Below are 7,295 nucleotides of genomic sequence, written 5' to 3'. Positions count from 1 at the left end.
GTAGGCCAGGCAAATATACCAAAATCGTAGATGGTTGCATTTGGTGAAGTTATAGGGCATGATGCCTTTATATGCGTGACATTGACAAACATATCGCTGTAAATATCTTTTCCTTTATATGAGAAAGGAAACTCTCACACACATTCTCAAGAGTCTCTAGTTTACCAACTAAACAAACAGCTTTAAGGTCTTCTCCTTTGCCATAGTCTTGTTTTTATCTAATAATAAAGTTTGTCCTCACATCTCCTCGCTAACCATTACAAAAGCAAGTTTGTCCTCACTAACCATTACAAAAGCCATCTCTCAACCCACCAAAATCAAATGCGAAAAGCAATAAACAAATAGCAAGCAACTCAAACTTTGTTTTGGGGTTGCTAATAATTGACTAATAGGCCTTAATAATATTCAAGTGCCAGTGGGAAATAATAATTAACCTCGTATGTATGTAGCATGTAAATTGCAATTAGTAGTAATATGATGTTACAGAAATTTCTATGTCCTATCAAAGAAAACCGAACATGCAAATTTCTGTGCGATGCGCTAATTTATATGATGAAATTGAAATTGAAGGATTAATTACATATGATCTGATTAAGTATAATGGAGCTTAGGTCATTCATGAATCATGGGAAAATGGAGCTTTGAGCATCAAGAAAGGTCAGTCATTCATGACTCATGAGAGATAAATTAATCAATTGATTACCACATTTAGAACTTACGGCTTCACAAAATTACTGAAATTTTGATAACTTTGATATAGAAAGCTGGGTGGAATTTGGATTTGGTTGCTAACTTGGTTCATTCTTATGTTGATTATGTTAAAAAAGCGCATACCAGTATACTTTTTTTTTTTTTGGGGACTTAACTGATGAAATTGATGGATTCGACCTGATTTGTTAGCAACTACAAGTATAGTAACGAAAATGGAAACACTCTTACAACAAATATTGCCTAGAGGTCAAAAGACAATATTTTTAGCTAGCAAATTTGTCATTATTCAAAGGTGTTATTGAAAGAAAAAAAGTTGCTATTTTTTTTTTTCCAGTCACAAGATCATTACTTAACAAGAAACCCAGTGGATTGCACAAAGCCAAAACAAGTACATATGTACAAAAAGGGCCAAGGCCGAAGAAAAGCAGTTTTAAAAAACTCAAACCAAAGCACAACTCCTAAACGACAATAAATTATTGAGTGTTACAAGGTCCAAAACAAATTCAAAGCAGTCCACACCTCGACATATGAAGGGAATGAACCAAGGACGACACATAGTAAACAATCGAAAACAACAAAGCAACATAAACACAAAAATACCCACACAAGATAAGAAAAGAAGAAAAGTAGTTGGTTTATGTGCTTATTACACTCTTTTTTTTGGATGTCGTAGTTTTGGCTAATTTAATGTAAGTTTGTCCCATCCAGTTGGGCCTTAGCCTTTGCACGACGGGGCGCCAGAATGCCTGTATGGAAGAAGCTGCAAAATGCTCCAATTGAGAACGAGGAAGCTTCCTCAGAAAATGCTCCCTTAGCCTTTGCACGACGGCGGCGCCAGAATACCTGTATGGAAGAAGCTGCAAAAGGCTCCAACTGAGAACGAGGAAGCTCTCTCTGAAAATGCCACCAAAATTGAGTGACAATTGACTTCAAGTGGCAGGCCCTAATTGAAAATGCTTCAACTTTTGTTTGGGACATAAGATTTGTAGTGGAGATAGGTAACTCTGAAAATGAGCAAAATTTGAATGCCCAATTTAGAAGTTCTTCTCCATAACAATCACTCTCCTCAAGGCATTTGCACACATTTGTTCCACCCTTAATAGTTGTGTAGGTCAATGCAGTGCCTCGTGCGATGAAAAACATCTTTCGAATGGTTCTCCCTCTCGAATGATATAAACATCCTCGTCATAAGTCCACGGCTTAAGATACTCGCTGATTGCTTTTAACCCTTTCTCATCTGTATTTTCAAGCAACGGCACCTACCAATCTCATATAATTTGTTCGTGTCGAACAAAATTTAATAGAAAGAATCAGAGCAAATTAACCCAACTACTTACTTTCTTCAGTGAAGCCAAGCCGAGACAGCACATGTTACGCATTTGCTCTATTATGTCTAGATATACCGTTTTAATCTTTTGCTGCAATTTAAGCTGATCTGACACTTTTTTCGACCCCTGCATATAATTATTAATTTTATAGATACACAAGAATTAATACGGAAATTTATATGGAGGAGCTTCAAGTTTAAAGACATAAATTTAATTTAGAATATCGCTTTGTCAAACAAAAAAACGACATCGGTTTTGTTTAAACACCAACCTGCACCCTTGAATTGAGATATACTAAAAATAGTGCCAAGCCACTTATAGAGATCACAATCGAAAAGATGATTTCGTCCTTAAAGAAACTGGTCTTGAGCTCTGAACCAAAAGAACTGCAAAAAGAAAATGAAGAAGCAATATATTTGATAAGTGTATATCGCAGGTTATTATAATGAAAATTCCATCTGCTACCTAGCTCAAAGTTTTTGGGGGAGAATCTAAAGATATGTCATTTTTGACATATCTTTTTCAGCCTTCAAATTCATGTAGAATTTGAACAATCAATTTTTGTCATAAGGAAGAATTGATGAGTTTAAAACTTTGCATGAAATTCTATATATATAATTCATTGGTAGTGTTAGAATATAGGAACCTTTTTTATATAAAAAAATCAGAACTATAAGAACTAACGTGTCTACTACTATGACATCCTTGTAAATTGTAATTAGGATCAAAACATGATTTATTTATTTTTGGGGATCATCATGAAAGTTTAAAAAGCCTCATAAATATACAAACCTCAGATTTTGCAGGCCCCACCAAATACATTGTAATATCTTCACTGGAAGATCTCTTGAGCTTGTCATATTAGATTGGAGAGCGTATAGATATATACCAAAATCGAAAGGTAAACTTGTTACATTTGCTGAAAGTTGTACAGCGCATGACTCGTGTAAACGCGAGACACTGACACTGAACTCAGTATTGTTTCCTGGAGTGGTGCTAACGCAATAGAAGAAAGAATAAAGTATTTCACGATCACATATATGATAAAATTTACAGACATGCTCCTGCCAGCAAGCTATCTTTCGGTTCACAGCAAAAAAGTACCACAAGGCTCCGAATAGCTGAAGGACCAACGAGCAGATAGTCAATAATCAATATTAAATTCAAATATGGAAGATTAAGATTGAAACTTACATGAGCAGCAAGAATGAATGGAAGGAAGTCCAGAGCAGCTTTAAGAAATCTTTTTACTGCCGTCTCTATGTTAGCATGCTGATCGAGCCATCGGTAGAGGTTATAAGCCCGTAGAATATATTGGATTGGAATTAGATAAAATAGCTGATCGTACATGCAAATAAGGTATGTATATTTTCCAACGAGTATGATTGCCTGGACACATTTAAAGCCAGCAGTTGAAATTTGATTACTGTGTAACCAATATTAAATAATTATTAACATATGAAGATTACTGTTTAATTATTAACCTAGAAAAGATAATATTTACTAAAGAGTCTCACATTGGAAAGTTGAGAAACCTAGTAAGGGCTTATAAGGAGTTGGGCTACTCCCCCCATTGCCAATTGGTTTTGGGGTGGAACCTGAACTTCCTTCATGGTATTAGAGCAGGTTAGCCCACGTGTGAAATCCCAATGGCCACACCTGCTCCACGTCACTCAAAATATATTGTCCACGTTTTAGGCTTGAAAATTCGCTACACGTGCGGGGGCGTGTGAGAATGTGAAAGTAAAGAGTTCCACATTGAAAAGTTGAGAAACCTAGCAAGAGTTTATTAGGAGTTGGGCTACTCCCCCCCATTACCAATTGATTTTAGAGTGGAATCTCAACTTTCTTCATTTACAAGATAAGATAGCTGTAGCTTCTCTTCGGTATGATCTTGTATACCTGTAGAATGGGAAGAGCAGCACAAATGCGAGGTAGAATGCCTATGAACCGCCAAAAAACTGTGGAATGAGGACCGCCAAAAAACTTTATCCAGTAGGTCCCAAATGGCTTGGCATTACCATTGCCGCGACGTCGCTTTATGTAAACAAAAATGTCCGTTGCATAAAATAGATCACAGGCTGATCGTAAGGCGAAAACTGTCCACATCAAGGTTTGGTCCCAATAGTAGCACGTGCTATCGTCGATGATGATAACGTAGCAGCTCAAAGGATCAACAAACACAGCAAATGCAGATGCCACTGTAAATATGATATCCCACTTTGGAAGGAATTTTTTTGGCTGCTGATGAATCTGATATGCGTTATTAACAACTTCCTCCAGTTTTGACCATTTTTCTGCAGCACTGCTTGTACGTGTCTGTCCTCCATCTTCCTTGAGCTTGGAAGATTCCCCCTCCTCATCTAGATTACTGAACAAGACACAACAAATTAACAAATATATATATAAAATCGCGTCCAAGAGAAAGAAAAATTATATATATATATCGGTTATATGCACTTCTAACATGTATATATAAGTGATGAATATAATATACTTAATTTTAACATTCATGTGTTCTTCATTTTTACCTTTTGGTTTGGTTAGATAGATTATATATATGTATATTAATTATGTATGCATTATGTAAAAAAAATAAAGCGCTTTTAATTGTATAAAAAAATAAAGTGCTTTTAATAAGTTGTTTCTATTATTTACCTTGAATGGCAAAATAGTTATAAAATCTAAGTAATAAATGAAAATTGGGTTTTTATTCAATAACTATAATAGGATGCTTTCTCTTAACATTTTGGTCGTTGACTGGGTCCATATTGAAAGGCCCTATAATTAATCAAGCAATAAAATAGATTTTTCCTAACAATCACATATATATTCCCCTTCTATTGAGGGACACCCTTTAGGGTACTTTATGAAAAAAAATTTCAACAATCCAAACCTTCTATTTTTCACATATTCATTCAGAGATCATTCTTGCAAAAAATCATGCAAATTGAAAATCATTAAAGAATCTAATTAAGATCAACAAAATCAATGAACACGATGCTTTAAAAAAGTACTTGAATTTCAATAATTTAATTAAGTGGTCAAATGATATCTGATTCAAGTGATTTTTTATATAAAAATGATCTTTGAATAAACATCTACAAATGTACTAAAAAGTCTGTACGCCAATGTATATGCATAGTGTCGTGGTATTGTGTAGTAGAAAAGTTGTTTAATTGGTCATGGTGGATTGGATTAAAGCCACCTAATAAAACATGTTTAAGCCACTGCAAATGCGAGATCCTATTGTTTCATAAAACATCTACTTAATGAAAAAGAAAAATCTTCTCAAAAAAAAAAAAAAAAAAAAAAAAGGTCTTAGAGTACATAAAGAAATTAACCTCAACTGAATTGATACTTCATCAACCGGATTGATCATGTCTCAAGCTTATTTATGACGCAAGATCCTCTCTGAAGTGTACGAATTATTCACAAAACCCAAGTAGCTCGCACTCGTTAAACCACGGCTCCAAATAATATTGAGTACGTACTCCTGCGAATAGTAGCTAAATATGGAGAAGAGTGGAAGTTAGAGAATTATCAAATTAATATCAATCTTGTCTACGTGTGAAGAGACAAAGTCGTGGTAATATATATATATATATATATATATATATATATATCTCACACATCCGGATGTCCGCAGTTACCGTGTGGCTCGTAAACACGAAAAAAAGCATAGAGAGATAGTATAAAATATATAGCGTCCGCACGATAATAATGTTTGGATGTCCACATAGCGTCCGCGCATTATTCCCTCAAAGATCACACATGCAAAAATTCACTTGAATCCAAAATCATTTAACTACTCAATTGATCGTTGTAGGTTTGTTTTCTTGAACCATCGGAATTGTTAATTTTATTAATCACGACTAGATGTCTTAATGGTTTCCTTTGTCTACTATATATTATATATAGAAAAGTTTTCCTAAAGAGAAAAGAAAAAAAGTTCTGAGAGTCAGAGAAAGAAACTAACCTTTCAATCAGGAATTAAAGGGAGAAAAAAAGCTAACCTTATGGCTGTTGAGTCCGGATTGGAGTCCTCCATAATTCAAGCTTATTGATGATATATATGAGCAGCAGCTAGGAGCCTGTTCAAAGTCAATTATGTGTGTGGAAAACTAAGAGTTGGATGTCATTATCAAAGTTGGAAAACTAAATATAATTGGACCCCACTCTCTCCCTCAAATGTTTCTAAGTTTATCTCTCTTTAAAAATAATTAATCCCACCATTCGGTTGTGAGGACACCTCGTGGTATTTACCAAAAAAGAATTAAAATAAGTTTTTTTTATTTCTCTGTTTTGCCCCTCTAACAACCATCAAATTTTGATTCTCTTACCAAATATTAATCCAGTCCTAGTGAGAATTCTGACTAACCTGAGACTGAACTTACAAAAACAAAAAACAAAAAAAACTTGAGACTGAAGAGATACTGATAGAGGGAGAATTTGGAGAGAACGAAAAGGAATTAAAGAAAGTATTATCATGTTCTAATATTGCACAATGAAGTTGAGTGTTATTGTCTTTGGCAAAAAAGATGAAATAATTCAGTCTTAAAAGCAGATAGGACGTCGATCTTGTTTGCATGCATCTTTTCAGATTTTTTCAAAAAGTAGCAATAAGCAGATAGGAGGCGACCTCTAAGTCTTCGTGCACAGTTGAGTCTTCTTGAGGCGAACTCTAAGTCTTCGTGCACAGGCGACCTCTAAGTCTTCGTGCACAGTTGAGTCTTCTTGAGGCGACCTCTAAGTCTTCGTGCACAGTTGAGTCTTGGTGCTAAAGGCTTAATGATTGCCCTGGTTTCAACATTGATTAAGGTCTCCAATTGTTTTGCTGGCATGTTTATGGAAACTAAAAGTAGTTAGATATATAATTCTCCAAAAACTGACCTAACTCTCTCCCGCAAATGTTTCCACGTGTATCTCTCTTTCCAAAGAATTAAAAAAAAATATTTCTTCTCTGTTTTGCCCCTCTAACAACCATCAAATCTTCTTATCAAATTTTAATCTTGTCCTAGTGAGAATCCTTACTAACCTGAGACTAAAGAGCTACCGATAGAGGGAGAATTTGGACATAACGAAATGGAGTTTTTCAAGCGTGACATTGGACAAGTCTAGAAACTTAAAGAAAGTATTTCATATTCTTGTCTTTGGCAAAAAAGAAGAAATAATTCTGCTTTATAAAGTTGAGCAACTCTCTCTTAAAATTATAAGAGGATAGGAGGCGACTTCTTATAATAAGTCTTCCTTTGC

General features: G+C 34.8%; 1 pseudogene; it reads right to left on the bottom strand.

The window, feature by feature from the left end:
- Positions 1,324 to 6,067, bottom strand: LOC109950149 (annotated as a pseudogene).

Source organism: Prunus persica, chromosome G7 (genome assembly GCF_000346465.2).
Source record: "Prunus persica cultivar Lovell chromosome G7, Prunus_persica_NCBIv2, whole genome shotgun sequence".
NCBI classification, from domain to species: domain Eukaryota; kingdom Viridiplantae; phylum Streptophyta; class Magnoliopsida; order Rosales; family Rosaceae; genus Prunus; species Prunus persica.
This window is presented reverse-complemented; position numbering and strand designations above follow the sequence as displayed.